Here is a 17,500-nt window from a genome sequence, read left to right on the forward strand (position 1 = left end):
GCATTCATGAACTTGTATTCGTTCTTTGATACATTGATAATTTTTGATATTTTTTTTTTTAAGATCTTTGAGAAATAAAATTTCAGATACATCCTTGAATGTCATGATCTACTACATGTAGTATATAATTTAAAATACGATGTTTTTTGTTCATAATTAACATTAAGTAGCATCCACAACTCATTTTACGTTATGTATTACGCTATGTGACTATATACAAAACTACCAATTTTAAAAAACGTATTTAACACATTTTCATATCTCCAACTTAAAAAAATCAAATTGAACTGTAAAGGTAAATTGTTTGACAATCTAAAAATTATAATGTTATATTTTTTATTGTCGCATGCTATTTTAATTTCTTTTAAATGTTAAAGCATGTTCTGAAATAAAACGTCACGAATTTAACATGTCGTAAAAACCGCGTTCTTTTATTCCGCCGTTTCCAGGACAACGGAGGATATAGTCTGCATTTTTTGTACAAAAGTAGATGCTGAAGATAATGCTGAACATAATGATACCAAACACGTCTACCCAGATTCTTGTATTGCCATGATAATAGATAGCCAAATGTAAGTATTTTTCGGAGAGAATTTTCACTCGTTTGTCGAGCCGGTTGCATATGTGTTACAATAATAGATCGAAAGAAAACCTTCTCTTCTTTAAAAAGCTGTGTAGATAAATTTTCCTTACATCGGCGCTAAAAAGCGATCCTTCAAATAACAACACTACATATTAAGCGTAATTACTACTTAACGTCATTTTCACGCTAGGCTAAACTGTTTCGCGATGGAGTGTGTTTACTGTAACTATGGATATTCAGAGGGGGATAACTCTAAATGTCTTTCTTATGGGGTGCCCAAAGGGGTATTTTTAAAATTACATATTTTCATACTAATTATAAACGTCAAAAGTATCATATAACATGAAACAATGATTAGAACTGGGAAAATATATATGTATAAAAAAAAACTAAAATAATGTTATAATTTTGAAGCAATAAAATTTATATTTATAGTTAAAATACAAAATAAAAAAGAAAGGAAAATAGGTATTTAGTGTCCCCAAAATAAATAAATAAATAAATTAGAATTTATTTTCTTTTTTTATTAAAGGGAATGTAAACAAATTCAATTTAGTTGCTAAATAAATTAGCTTAAATTATAATGTGTTATATTCTAGAAGATTGTGTTTAAAAATTTTTGTAACAGAAAATAATGATTTTGATATGAGGAATATTGTTTTACCATCACAGCCTTCATTCAGTTTGTCTTAAATTTATATTCCCATTACCATACAGTTTATATCCACACACTGACATGTATTATAATTTAATATATATATATATATATATATATATATATATATATATATATATATATATATATATATATATATATATATATATATATATATATATATTTCCCCTTTTTCTTTTTAAATGCTATTTTGATTTAAAGTATTATCAATTTTTAAAATTCTATGTCATTTATTTTTTAATTAATTGATTGCTGAATTTATGACATGAATCGTGTTCTCTTTGTTTGCTTGTTGTACATGTAACCGCTTTCTTTGGTTCTTACTTTCATGAAGAACGAATATATACGGTTGTAGAGAGAAGTGCCCCGACATCGTTTGTGCATGCATATTAAGAATATTAATTATGGACTTGTCAGTAGCTCATGATTATCTCTGAAAATATTTTAATATTGTGCATACATTTAAAATATAATTATAATAATGTATTGCAGAGCTAGAGCTCATAAATTCGGTTTAAAAATAAGAATAAAGCATTTAAATTATACTTACCTGTATATCAAGGAAGGCATTAATAATCTAATTAGAATCAATCCTACAAGTTGGTCCGCTCCTCCCTTTTTTAGTTTCAAATGACGTTACACAGAAAGAAGGAGCGGATCACAAGAATCTAGGTGTAGTCAGACTGAGTATTAATAAAAGAGTTGTTTGATAACATATCCACGGATTTTGGAGTGATAGCAAGGGATTTCAAATGAAACATAAAGGATGTCTATATAAATTCATCTTAATTTCTGGGTTCGATTCTCGTTCGTCGCGCCTAAGATGTAAAAATAGGTATTGATTGTTCCTTCTCCAAACGTCCGGCACTAGAAGTGAAAGTCAAGGGTCCTTAAAATCCGAGGTCCCGTGTCACGGTAGGCGTTGGCACCATAAAGAACCCTCACTGCTCAATGGCCCAGAGTGCGTAGTATAAATCCGAATTTTGGAGCCCTTTACCATTATATAGTGACGTCTCTATATGAATGAAAAGTTTTCGAATGGGACGTAAAACAATATACCATCAATCAATATATTATTTTTTGAGGTAAAATTATAGTTTGGGAACAATTAAGATATAACTCCAAAGAATCTAAACCTCAAAAAATAAATAAATAAAGAGGTTTTGTAAATATGAACAAGACAGAAACTCAAACATATATTTACGCTTAACCCCACACACCAAAAAAGGCAAACAAACAAAACAAAAACAAGCAAAGTCAATATATAATGCACTATTTTTGTACATCTAATACAAGGACAATTTTTTCTGGATATGTTGGAACATATCGATATGTCAATTGTATAAATTGATTCTAAAATATGCTGTACATATGTTGAATTTTTATGATTATGTTCAGAGAAAATTGCTTGAATAATGATCGTCTTATGAAAGTTGAAGTTTATATTTTCTTTCAAAGTTATTTTCAATGGTAAGATCTGCACTTGTTGATCGAGTCATCAAAATAAAAAGGCTTACAATACCCCCCCCCCCCCCCCACACACACACACACACATATAGCGTTTTCATTTTTCTTTGAAATCTTTAAATTAATATTTAAAGGTTGTTGTGAATTAAAATAAAAAAAGTATTCTTAAAAACACATGAAGTTTTAATTTATGTATGTACTGTAAGTTTTGTTCCGAAAATAAAGAATGCCTTTTTTTCTTCTTCATTTCAAAATATATATTTTTAACATGATCAAAAAGAATTCTTTAGCCATGATGTTAATTCAATATCAAATTTAAACTGTATTTTGAGATAAACTTTTTCTCTTTTGGTTCTATGCATTGCCTACTGTCTTCACTCTTGATTACCGTGCGCATGTTCACATATTTCAAAATGTGAACAGAATATCGCCAAATTGATATAAAAAGAAATACCAATGGGCAAGAGTACACCGATACTTTATTTCCAGCATGAAGAACGAATCACGAACAAAACAAGTCCATGATGAAATGAACATGGTCCTTCATTTTTACATTATTTCAAATTTTTCTATACATTTCATTGTGTTTCAAATGAAATGTAAAACATTTTAAGTACACGGACCAATTCACTTGCACTTTCACAACAAGAATAACTAATATTTAGAGATAGACTTCTGTGTTACAGTAGCTTTCAATGTTCGTACATGTAACTTTCCATGCGTGTCGTTTTGATGGTATTAATTAGCTGGCCCCACCCATTTTCTCCCCATGATACCTTTCTGTATGTAAGGCATATACCTTATACCTCTGTGCTTTATTTCTGCTTTCAACAAATACATACATGTTGATTCAAGTTTGCACTCAATTATAACAAGCAATAGAATAATTATTTTAAAATAATTTATTTTCAAATACTAGTTAATACATATTGATAACAGTTTGTATTCCTTGGTATGCAATACCAATAAATATACAAGAACAAAATAATACCAGCAAACATGAACAGATCATATTAGAAATATTGATTACAAAATGATGCTAAAAATAACAATTTCATTCTTGAATAAATAAAGGAAATCATCCTAAAAATTTTAAATACTAATTTAAATATTGTTTGAACATGAAATAAAAGATGTGGATGTTTATCAGCCTTGTACCTGCGTAAGGTTGCCAGTGCTTCAAAGTTGTTGTATCTCATGAAAGATAAATACCAATATTGGCGACGAACATATTGACCAAAATAAGAGATGTATTAGAATAAACTGGAAGAACTAAAAATGTTACCAATTTATTTGAAAAACAACAAAAAGATGCATCAGCAACTAAAGTGGATTATACACACATTTAGACAAGAGTTAATTGTTATGATATAATGTTTTGGCTATCAATTTATGAAAACAAAATATGGTATAAAATAAAAAATAAAATAAAATAATAAATAATGTCACATAACATTAATGAAACATATTTGGTTTAGAATTCAAGAGTAGTCAAGATCAAAAGTCGTTCATCTGCCAACAGTATATCTCAATCTACAACTTTATTCTGTAACCATAGAACTCTTCTTCTTTTTCTAAAATATTTCTTAGATATGAGACTACCAAATATTTTCTGGATTTCTAAGATATCTCGATCACATTTTTAAGATCAATACTTTGTAGACTCTTAATCATAATACCCACATTCTTCTTCTTTAATTGAGTGAACATTAAAAGCTTGTCAATGGCAGTATAAAAAATGTAAAATACCGTATAAGCAGAAATTTTCAGCGAGGATCCAATTTTGGCGTTTTAGTGAGGGTGTTCAGATCGCTAACACTGAACATCGCTAACAATGCCTTCAACATAGGAGGCTACCATCATATTTTCAGTATCAGAAAAACACTTAAATTACTTTTCGCTAAAATTACCTACCGATATTTCAGGAAAAATCGCTATATTTGAGTCTCGCTAAACATTTCACTGATACAGTATATTGAATCAGATATGGTCTGCATGTTTTCTCAATATCAAAACTGTTTCTGAGTATATATACATGCTACATAACTCATTAATACATAACCGATTATTTTAATAAATCAGTCTTGATAATAAACAAATAAGCACATGCAGTTACTCCATGCAATAACCTCTTCTATATCTCTAAAAAATTATAACCAACGATAAGTAAAAAAAAAAAAATTGAGTAGGTCATACCGGTATATGCCCCTGTACAAAAAAGTTCAAAGAGACTTCAAAATTTAGAACAAAATTAAAACCCCAAACATTAGTCACCAGTGAATCATTTAACTTCTTACATGTTCCCATATGCACAATATCACAGTGTAATGAAATTGAATAATCATAGTTGATTGAAAGTTGATGATAGGGATTTCTCTTGTTATCAATATTGTTCGTTTTTGTTAAGTTACCAATCATTATCCAGATAGGACCTCGGAAAAAGTATATATAGTGGATGAAATATGTGGAGATAACGAACAGTATTAGAGCTCAAAAGTCCATTAAACCATACAAAATAGGAGCAGAGCAAACACGGACCTCTAAGACATCAGATGGGGGATCAGGTGCCATGGAGGAGTGAGAATCCCCTTCCGACCGCAGTGTGCTCCTTAATTGTCATGATCGAGAAATAACGGAAAAATCCGTCGACAAATCAGTGTATAAATAAACGGCCTAAGAATTAGTATGAAAAAAGTCAGTCAGCCTGATTTAATGAAAGATTGTATTAGCTGACAAGGTCATTGTATCGACCATAGAACTTACGAAACGATGACTTTAAACGAGACTGTTGGTATTCTTGTTTCATCAACTTGTTTGTCATTCATTAGCCTCGTTTTAGATATTGTTCATACGTAGAGCATGCTCTTGCGTATCGAATCAACTGAGAGATATAGACCCTGTATGCAGGTGATAAGGGTATATTGCTGCATAAGGAAAGGAAGTTGACGATTGAAAAGTTAAAGTCATCACGTTTTTCATAAAGTTTTGTTGTTAAATTACCATTGACGTCTTTTCCTAATAAAATATCCAAACATGAAACAGATGTGTCAGACTCTGTGGGATCTTTTATCTCAAGCTCACCGGGATATAATGTGTCGACGTAAGAATGGAAATGACCAATGTTACTTGTTAATTTCAGTCAGTTGTTCTTTTAGTGTCATTTATGTTATAGAAGTCTGTTTTGATTTTACATTGTAAGCGTGATTCTTAGGAAGTAAACCTAAGCGAACCAATTAATAATAATATGAACATAGTTAAAATGTTACAACAGTATCTAACTACATTTAAAACAACTTTGTTTAAAAAAAATACACATTTAAAAATACAATAAACCTGCAATATGATCTGACACTCAATGAATTTACATACACAAAAAGGTACCCGTATTAGATAAACAATATAGATAAAAAATCAAATATATAGAGTCACTTTAAAACTTGTCTCATTTTCCATGATTTGTAAAATAAAATATTTAAATCCTGCTTGATGCAAGTCGGGTAGTTCATAATAGTCTGCAACAAAATTATCTTTATAGTAACATGAGGAACTCTGCAGCAAAACAAACTGGTCAACTCATACCATTATTAACAAATTCAAATCTTTTCTTAAGTACCCCTTATCATTTTATTATTTAATAACATCTGTTAATGAGCTTGCGTATTGTGAACTTGAACGTGAAGGTTTGTTTAATATTTTTGGTCCTGAGAAAAATGAACCTTAACACTACTGTAGTAATATTAATTATTTCAATTTACTCAGGCATAGCCATTTTTAAAGGAAATTTAAAATTAGCAAACATACTAGGTTAAAAAAATGAGAGAGAGAGAGAGAGAGAGAGAGAGAAAATAAAAAATATAAAAATATCTTTATATATATCTAGTTTTTTTTTAGAATTCAATAAAATCATAACTCATTGTGTACGATATTTTAACCAAAATAAAGTATGGAAATATATATATATATATATATATATATATATATATATATATATATATATATATATATATATATATATATATATATATATATATTAGGGATGTCAATTTTACTCGGACAGCTTAGTCGAATAGTCGAAGGCTTTAGTCGAACGATAGTCAAGTACTCGTTGAAATTTAAATTAATTTTTCATGTCATTTTTCCTATTTGTCTTTAACAGACTGCTAGCCTGTACAATGTTTAAATTACGATATAACCACTATACAACGAATTATTGAATCGTTAAGAATTACGTAGTCATAAATATATGTATCTAATGTATTTGATAAAAAATATAATATTTATTGCACATTTTATCTATAAACAGAATATCAGACGCTCGCATTTATCCTTTCTTTTCATGCTGCTAGAACAAAATAGATTTCTTACTTAAAGCCATTTGAAAGTGTCTTGTCAGCGACCCGTGATTGTTAAACAATTAAAGCGTAACTCTTATAAACACAAAGAGAGCTTGCGATAAATGTTAATTATGAGAGTTTTTGCAAACAATCATTACATTTTTAAAATGATTGATATTTATATCACAAAGAAATATCTTTAAATTACGCGCTTAATGTCCCCCAATTTATATATATATATATATATATATATATATATATATATATATATATATATATATATATATATATATATATATATATATATATATATATATATATCCAAAGTCTCTTCTTTGTAATAAAATAAAAAAAACACTTTTTGAAATATTTCAACCGTGTTACCGGCCTTCATCAGTCGTGTTTATTTAAATGCATAGCCATAGCATGGGCTATGCATTTAAATAAACACGACTGATGAAGGCCAGTAACACGGTTGAAATATTTCAAAAAGTGTTTTAAAGTGTTTATATATATATATATATATATATATATATATATATATATATATATATATATATATATATATATATATATATATATATATATATATATATATATATCGCTCCTGAAATACACTACCATGTACACATGAAAACCCAGTAGAATAATACATATTCATAACCTCTGTTAAATAATTCAGAATGTAAATTGACTGACAATATCATTTACTTCTACATACTTGTATTTTTTTTTTTTAATATTTTAAGGAATTCACGTTTTACAAATAAATTATTTTCAATCTAGTGTTGATAAGTACGTGTAATAATTACATTATGTAACTCAGAACAATTCATTTCCAGTTCCATTGATACACAAGATTCAACGTGTATGATTGTTTAAGACTGAAATATGTTATAACTAGGGATGGCAACAAATATTCGAATATTCATTCGATGAGTTGATATTCGAATATGAATTTAAGATTCGAATATTCGGCGTTTTTCAGATTTCATAAAAAGAAGTGCTGTGATTGATAAATTTTGATTAGAACAGTGCTGGGATTATCCCTGTTTAATGTACTAGCGATCAATTTCTATCGCCTGTTTTCTTTCACTACTTTCTTATCTTATAGATTCACTAAATTACATGTATTTTGTTTTGAGTAAGGTGTTAAAGAATTGTTCAATAATGCTTTATGTATAATACAAAACGTACTTTCATAGTTTTTTTTAGTTATATATGATCGGATTCTAATTAATATTGTAAAGGGCTTAATTTCAGAATAACTGTGTAAATTACTTGATTATCTCGCGTTGTACATAATCCTGAATTTTATATTCATTATCGGGAAAAAAGTTAATTACCTAGGAAAATTGTCTATGGAAATATTTGTTTACATTATATCAAAGATTATAATCATATCTCTTCTTAGGCAGATAATTGTAATTCATTACACGTATTGAAATCTGAACAGTATACCATTGCCTTTAGTAAGACGACTGCTTCCTCAGATCAAGCTACTATAAATACGTTTCATTTGTTAAAAATATACTTTTCTACATTTAAATCAATTATTTATTTCAAACATTGACAAATATCAAATGAAAATTCTTATATTGTACACCTACAAAAGTCTTTATACAATTTTACTTCCAATATATTAAGTATATCTACGCTAAACCTTTCATGATGTATATTCAAAATAAAACAGATTTTATTTATTTTATCGAATATTCGAATATATTCGAATACTTTCATTGAATATTCGAATATGAATTATTGACTAAATTGACATCCCTAGTTATAACAATACATGTCACAAGGAGTGTATAAAAGAATGACGGCAATAGTTTTTTTTTTTACTGGAGATACTTGTACACTGTAAGTGTGTTGGTGAGACCTTGTCCTACATAGAGATTGTTCTCATCAACCACACACACACTACGGGGATACTTTACCCGTTGTTGTTGCGTGAGTAATAGAGACAAGAACTGACCGACTTGATCAAGGATATGAACAGTGTCACTGTCATAATCACACACAAGGATGTGACCGAGGACATCAGTACAGATTCCATAGGGACTGAACTTTGACCCATGTCCTGTGTAGGAGAATCTGTGTTGTCCTGATTTATTCACCACCACTACTCCTTTCCAATAGTCTGATGTACAGATATCTCCATTGATGTTTTCTGTGATGTAGTGTGGTTTTCTATACAGTCTCTGTCCTTTGTTTTCCGTCTGTATGTTCTGTAGTTCTTTTCCTGTCTTTATGTACCTGGTGACTTTAGCATTTTCTTCTGTCACCATCCCCACCAGTAAGTCCCCGTTGATGTGGGAGGAGTGTATGCTGTATGGTCTCCAGTCTCCAGTTTTAATGAATTCAGCGATATTATTATCCTGTGTTATCTTGCTGATGACTTTCTTGTCTCTGTCTGTAAAGATTAGATCCCCGTCCTGTGTGACTGTGTGGTAACCTTCACATCTACCACTGGTTTTAATCTTCTGTATCACATTCCCCTGTAGATCTATTTGGACAAGATTACCATCTCTGTCACTTATCCAGAGTCCGTCTGATTGATCTAGTGATAAATGCCATACATGATCAACACCTGGTGCATTGAAATCCCTGACCTTGGTGACAGATGCAGATAGAGACAATGTTTGTTTCTTGACAGATTTCTTCCTTTCTTCTTTCATCTGTTTATATGTATGTTTCATCGTTGTATTGTGGACACTTTCAATGAACTTAATTTCTCTTTTCTCTGCTTATTAATAGGAACATGTATTTTACCAAGTAATTTGGCGACATCACTTTTGCTGTATTGACCAGCAGTAAATCCTGGTGTGACTGGTTTTGTTGTCTCTGGTATGGATTGGATCTTTGGTTTCTTGTCAGACATTAATTTCTGGGGTTCTGTAGAAGACAGACATCTGTGGAGCTCTTTGACAAAGTTAATAAGATAATTGATGTAATCATCCAATGTCTTGTCTTGGGTGTTTAGATCTTCTAAAAGTGAACACTCTATCTGGTCTAGCTGCATCATATTCTCAGATATGACTGTGTCCACCAGACTTTTCAGGGTTTCACCTTCAGTCTTCATGGATGTTCTGATATTGTCAATGATGTTTTTGATTTCAACAGTATCTTGTTTTATTTCTTTCTGGAAATCTTGTGATATGGAGAGAAAATATTCATGAATTCTGGAGATTTCTTCTTGGCAAAGCACAAACTTTTCTTCATACATTGTTTCTAGATCAACAAATGTATATCTTTGGTGGTCTCCCTTTGTAGCACATTTAGAACATAATGAAATTTGGTATTCTTCACAGTACATGTCCACATTTTTATTGGAATGGATGTTGCATTTTTCAACAGGAAGTTGTGGTTTACGTTGCTGGTATTGGGCTATCTCATGGTTTTCTAGACTTTTCAGATGTTCATTTTTGCATTGTTTGCACAATCTTTGATGACAAGGGTTGCAATAGAACTCACAGTTTCTTTCACAATCTTCAATGCCACACTCTAAGAAGTGTTGGACTCCGCGGGGAATATCCATTTTAGATAATGCCATCTGAAAAATGATTAATTTTTAAGAAAATTTCGCTGGCAGGAAAGTATCCTCTATATCTAGGTGCTAATCTACATTTTAAGGATATCCGATCCTCAGCCAGGAACGCTGACTCTTAAATTTATTATTTTATTTAAAACGTCTCAAAATGAAGCTTGAAATTGAGATCTTTTCGGGGAACAATTTTCATTTATATTATTAATATGATATTAGATTCTTTGAATTCTTAGAAACGGTCTTGTAAAAAGTTGACATTTGTACCCCCAATAAAAAAAATAAATGAATTCATTTTTAGAGAAATTAAATTTCCTTTAGTCTAGCATTTGATACGGCTGTTAAGTAGCATGATATGAAATTAAATGTGATATGTGATGTCTAGCAATGATAGCACAAGCTTTTTACATTGCGTATTATATGACAATTGAAGTAAAAAAGGAACTAAAATACCGTAAAAGCATAAAAAGATACAGTTTTCTCTAAATGCCTGGATACCTATATTTTTCTATCCTTAAACATATTTGTTGATTTTCAATTTTCAATTAGAAATGCATAGCTGTGTTTTTATTGGCATTTCTTGAAAATATATTTGAGATTTGATAATTTTCCTTATATGATATGATTAACTTTAATGATGAACTTTAAAGAAATTCCATGGGTAAATATTCATGTTACTATGTGAAACCAGAGACATTTTTGTGAGCATTTTCAATTACTTAAAAGCTGATTTTCGGAACCCGAGGATCGGACTACATTAAAAAGGATATTTTTTTCATATGCAATTATTAAATAATTAATATGAAAAAAAAATTTCCAGAAAAAAATGAGGCTCACGGGCTAGATCGCTCACCTGAGGACATTGGCTAGGAAAAAGCACAAATCAATTTAGTATTGAAAACTTTACATGGGGGAGGGCGAGTGGATGTGTGTGGCAAACTTGAATTTTACACTATCTAAGGATGCTTTCATTTCAATATAACTAATGGCTTTGCTTTTCTAGAGCAGAAGATTTTGAAAGATTTTTGAAAAAATTTTTGTCTTTATATTCCTGTGTAAAAATTTATTGCCACATTGTGGCCCCTCCCTACGCCCGGTGGTCATGATTTAAACAAGTTTGAATCTTCACTACTGAGAATGCTTCAATATTAATATGACTAATCATGGCTCTGATTATTTTGAGCAGAAGATTTTTAAAGATTTTTTTCCTATATATTCCATTGTAAAAATTTGATATCCCATTTATTGTGGCCCCAGCCTATACAATATGACCTCATAGTAAGCTGTATGACGTGAACTTTAGAGATAATGATTACTTAATATCTATATTTAAAGTTTAATTTCAGCTCCAAGAAATGAATGGAATCATTCAAAAACATAATATTTACTAAATCTAGTCGTTTTTTGGTTGGTATAAATAGCTAAATACTAGATGAAATCCCGCGCAAGCGCGGGGAATTGAATTTATACCACTATCGACAGAAAAATTCCAATAATATATATTGTAATTTCTACTGAAAGCCTACAGGCTTATAGCTGGAAGAAATACTTTGTTGAAAATCCCGCATTTAGCTTTGGAGCAGAAGTAGATGTACGTCCCCCCCCCCTCCTTTTGTAAAAACTTGGAAAAATAACAATTTCATTAAGTAACATTTGTGAAACCTGATATACTATGTTATTGATATTGTACTTCAGGTGCTCTTATTTCATTTCCGTCAAGGATAAAAGCAGCGAATATGCACATTTTAATGATAAATTATTCATTTATTTATTTATTTATTTTTATTTATTTTTTTTTGGTAAACATTAGCTTTTAACGCCCTATGAATAGGCCGGGTATTTGATACGAAAGACTGTATTCAGAAAAAAACTGAAATCTATTGATTAATAATTCCATGAAGACGTTTTATGAAACAAATAAACGATTACTTGTTGTCAGTTTCATTAAAAATTGTCAGTAACTTAAATCCGCTAACCGGAACCGCCACCGTACTCACGTTTTTGATATTTCATGGCTGTTTGTAGAAAATGAAAGTAGACTTTTAATTTAATGTACGATACTTATTATGCGAGTGAAATCTGAATATAGTTTACGGACATCATCTTGTATCTAGTGTATTCGTAAAGGAGTTAGTAAGAACTCTGGTGCACCCGTTTCATAGTTTATATACAAAATTTATTAATTTATAAGTATAGATTTATCACATGGGTTAAATACCAAACCCATGACGTCATAACTATTGATCAAATATTTGCCGAGTGAAAATTAAACGTGACGAGAATTCATGTAAACCAATATTTAAAATGGGATTTTTAAAGCATATATCGTTAATGTCATGTGTGATCATAAGGAATTAAAGATTTATAATCAGGTACGCTGATTTATTCTTATCATTTTTTCTTATAATGAAAACAGCGGCGTGTTTTAAAATATCGATGGCCTTTTTTCTGTCGATCTAACAACAAAGATGCAAAAGTCCAACACCACGCCGCATACTTTGAAACAAAATTTTTATTTGTACCGAAAGCTTGTATTCTATAGTACTTGGAAAGTGCTGCTAGAATCATGTGGTTAACATGAATTTATTACAATTCCTTGATCGTATGTACAAAATAAAAAAAAATTGGTAAGATTTCATGCGAAGCTTTGAAATAAATTTTTTGAGTCGGGAGAGTATGATTCTAGCAGCACTTTTCATGGCACAGTGATGTTTTTATAGATTAATTTTCACAAAAAGAAATGAATTATCCCCGGGATAGGTATGGATCTTTTCACTTTTTCATTAAGGTTATTTTTCTATTTATAGACGTCACGTGATGACGTCGTAGCTGAGTGCCTCCTTTAGCCAGAGACTCAATGAAGTCTATACAATGGATAATAATAGTAAATCTTATTATTTATGGCTTTTCCGATTTATCAATGTTACATTTTACGAAAAAAAGTCTAAATTCGCTGAAAAATGATTTGGGTACTGCCTTAACATACCTGCGTACCTGAGGATGATTCCATATTAATGTGACAAATCATGGCTTTGCTGTTCTTGGGCAGAAGATTTTAAGATTTTCTCCTAATTATTCTTATCTTAAAACTTTGATCCCCCATTGTAGCCCCACCCTACCCAAGGGATCATCATTTGAACAAATTTGGATCTACACTATGAAATGAAGGTTTCACATAAGTTTCAACATTTCTGGCCCAATGGTTCTTGAGAAGAAGATTTTTAAGAGCTGATTGTCACTAATTCTTAATTATCTCCCCTTTTAGAAGGATGTAGCCCTTCATTTGAACAAACTTGAATCCCCTTTACTCAAGGGTGCTTTCTGGCAAGTTTGGTTGAATATGGCCCGGTGGTTCTAAAGAGCAAGTCGAAAATGTGAAAAGTTTACAGACGGACAGACAGACGGACGCCAGAAAAAATGTGAGGAGAAAAGCTCACTGGAGCTTTCAGCTCAGGTGAGCTAAAAAATTTACAGTCTACCAAAAAGAGTGAATAAACATCGTATGTCCGTCATTGGATCTCTCCAATAAAATATTACCTCTACAACAGTCAAAAAAAAAAAACAATCAATGAATCAGGTATTCTAATCAAAATTGTCGTCCAACACAATGTGGCTGTGAAGAAGAAAGAGCCTCATTCTGATATCGCATATTGTGATATTCGGAAAAGCGAACCCGATCCGTCAAAAATTAAAAGACTACGAAAAACACAATAATGTGCCTAAAAATATATATTTTGATTTGATTGCACAAACTTCGTTTTGAGCCAAGTGGTGTTACATGTATCACAAAAAAACAAAACACCACAGTTAAATTAAATACAACACTCCAATTTACTATGACACCAAATGCTCTGTTACTCACTTGATACTGTTATTTTCATATGTAACATTTATGATGATCTCGATACCTAATCTTAGGGGGGGGGGGGTCATTCGAACAATTTAGAATCTACACTACGTCAGAATGATTTCAGAGAAGTTTCATCACTTTTGGCTCAGAGGCTGTCAAGAAAAAGATTTTTTATTTTCCCATGTAAAACTTTAACCCCCTGTTGTGGTCCCATCCTACCCTTGGGGGACATGATTTGAACAATTTAGAATTTACACTACTATACAAAGTTTTTATATAAGTTTAAACTTTTCTGACCCAGTGGTTCATGAAAAAAGAATTTTTATGACTCCACTCTAGTTTTGTTAATTCTTTATTACTACCTCCAAAAAGCGTGTGACTTTCGTGCGATTTTCGTATGGTACAAACAGTGTAGCGTTTCTTGTAAAGCGTGTAGCGTTCCGTGTAAAGCGTGCAGCGTTTCGTGTAAGCTCCTTAAGCGTTTCGTGCAAACCGTGTAGCAAGCGTGCAAGAAGCGTATGAGAAACGTTCGACTTTCGTGTAAGATCCGTGTGAGAAACTTGCAACTTTCATGTACAAATGGTGTGAAAAACATGTAGGATTCATTCGGAAGTAAGTCATTGTGGTAGAGCGCATTTTGCTTTTATCCTATCCGTTTCTATCATTTGATTTTGTTGAGATTGTCTATAACCGTCTTCCGTATTAACTTATGGCGCTAATTATAGCTTTGCACATTTTCCTTTGTTCCAAGGCATTCTTTCTTTCGACTATTGTCAAAACTTACAGTCTTTACCAGTGTAAGTGAACATGTACTTATGCATTGTTTTTCTATAGCTTTTGCATTACTATGATTTCTTTAAACTTTTCGGTCTATAACTGTGTAATGTTTACATTTGTAGTGGTTTAGATTTTTTTTTTTTTTAGATTCTGTGTAAACAAAAATTTATTGTAAATTTTGGGGTTTTTTTTAAGGGGGGAGGAATGTAGTGGTTTAGATTTTTATTTCATAGCCCTCGTTTCGTAAATTATATTTTGCAAGTATTTGGTGGTATTTCAGTCAGTTTTTCTATTTATCATTTGTTTTCAGTTGTTACTTACGTAAAACCCCTTTATTATTTGTCTTTTATAAGTTAGGACATGAGTTGACATTCCACATGTTTTACTTTTTAAACAGGAAGTGTCAGGAAGTGTCATCCATGTTGGCAGTCTTTCCATAGTACTTTTGAAAGCTGTGTTCTGATTGGTTAAGTTAGTTGTAGGATCTTTGATGTTCACTGGCTTATATATTTGGGCCTATAGCTAGGGTATTTAAAGCCGTGTTCGTGTAGTTTTCTTCACTTGGGTTGGGGAACACAACCTCATGGTTAGTTCCTCTTTACTGTGCTAAGAAAACCTTATGGTTTATGAGCACTATTTGATTAGTACCTTAGAGTGCTAAGAAAACCTCATGGTTTAATAATACTCTAGGTCTTAGCTAGCTTTAGTTTCACATTTTTCACAAGTTCTAAATTTTTGTTAGGAAACAGTTAGGATGTAGGTTAAATAGAATAAATTTATTTTCCCCTTTCCAAGTCCAGCCTGGTCTAGGGATTTGTAGATATCAGGTCTAATTCCTAGAACCACTATTTACTATTTATTATTTATTTTTGGTGTTGTTTATTTTCTGGGTCAGTTATTTTTAGAACCTAGAATTAGCATTGATATTTTCAGTTCAACTCTAGAGTGTTGATAAGTGGAGTTCATATTGGTTGATGTAGCTCATTTTCCTTACATTTTTCCAAATCATTGACATTTATAGCAGTTCTTTTAGGATTTTTGACCTTTTTCATAAGTATGGAAGCTCAGTAGGGACATTAATTATTTTCATAGGTTTTTCACATTCCTCCCTTTATTCTCTGTTAAATTTTGATTATTATTTATTATTTGTTATCATTTACAAAGGTTAATTCTCACTTTATTAAATTTATAAAACTTACAACTTTGTTTTCATTTAGCGTTGATCAAAGTTCAGATATCCCCTTACCTGGGTTGACAGTCATAACTGGAGGCAGTTTACTGCTTTAAGCCAAGTTGGCTAGTAACTTTGTTGATTTATCTATGAAAGAGTTCTACTTCCGGTTACATAATTTTTGGTGCCGTGACCAGGATATCTGAATAGAAACCATGACTTCGCTAAATTCAGGTTCTGGTAAGGTAGGAAGAGCTACATCAACCCCTAGAATTGATAGGTTAAGTTCTAGTCAAGGTGCTAGAAGTAAGCTTATGACAAGAGTCCATCAGCCCTCTTTGTCCTCTCCTGTGAGTGAGACTGAGATGCATGAGAGTGTATTAAATACTAGCATGAGTTCACAGATTTCAGATTTAGAACAAGTGCTGCCTACCGACTATGAGAGATGTAAGCATGAGTTGGAGAAAACTCTAAGACAAAGACGTCATGTGTCATTTCCTGAAGGTAATGATAGGGACATGAGTGAAAGTCAGAATGAAGTTGCAAGAGAGACAGTGACTCCCTTAGACAGAGTGAGAGAAACAGAGAGTTTGAGTACCTCACCTGCACAAATAAACTTTGCACAGAGAGACAGAAGTGAGAATCTCAGTAGGTCACAGACAAATATGTCTACACTGCCCAGTACCCCTGTAAATCTTGGTAGACCTAAACGTAGAGAAAAAGAACCAGACAAGTTTGATGGTAGAAATGTAGCATGGCAGGATTACTTAGTTCATTTTGAGCAAGTGTCTAATTGGAATAATTGGTCTCATGAAGAGAAGTCCCAGCAATTAGTTATGTCACTAAGAGGGGAGGCACAAAAAATTCTAGGTGACCTATCTCAAGAACAAAGAAAAGATTATGACAACTTAACATCCATCTTATCTAGTAGGTTTTGTCCGAAAGAACTAGTTGTTGCGCTTAGAGTAGATTTTAGATCACGTCTTAGAAAACAGAATGAAAGCCCATCAGATTATGGTTTTGCTCTTAGGAGGTTAGGAAACTTAGCTTTTCCAGATATGGCTTATTCAGATAGGGAGATTGTTATTTTAGAGC

The 17,500-nt window shown here is 31.4% G+C and overlaps 1 pseudogene; it reads right to left on the bottom strand.

The window, feature by feature from the left end:
- Nucleotides 1-8,901: 8,901 nt before the first annotated feature.
- Nucleotides 8,902-17,500, bottom strand: part of LOC133200599 (uncharacterized) — a 64,203-nt pseudogene continuing 55,604 nt past the window's right edge.

This window comes from Saccostrea echinata, unplaced genomic scaffold (genome assembly GCF_033153115.1).
Source record: "Saccostrea echinata isolate AGI-Se365-2 ecotype Australia unplaced genomic scaffold, CSIRO_AGI_Sech_v1 ptg000040l, whole genome shotgun sequence".
Classification (NCBI taxonomy): domain Eukaryota; kingdom Metazoa; phylum Mollusca; class Bivalvia; order Ostreida; family Ostreidae; genus Saccostrea; species Saccostrea echinata.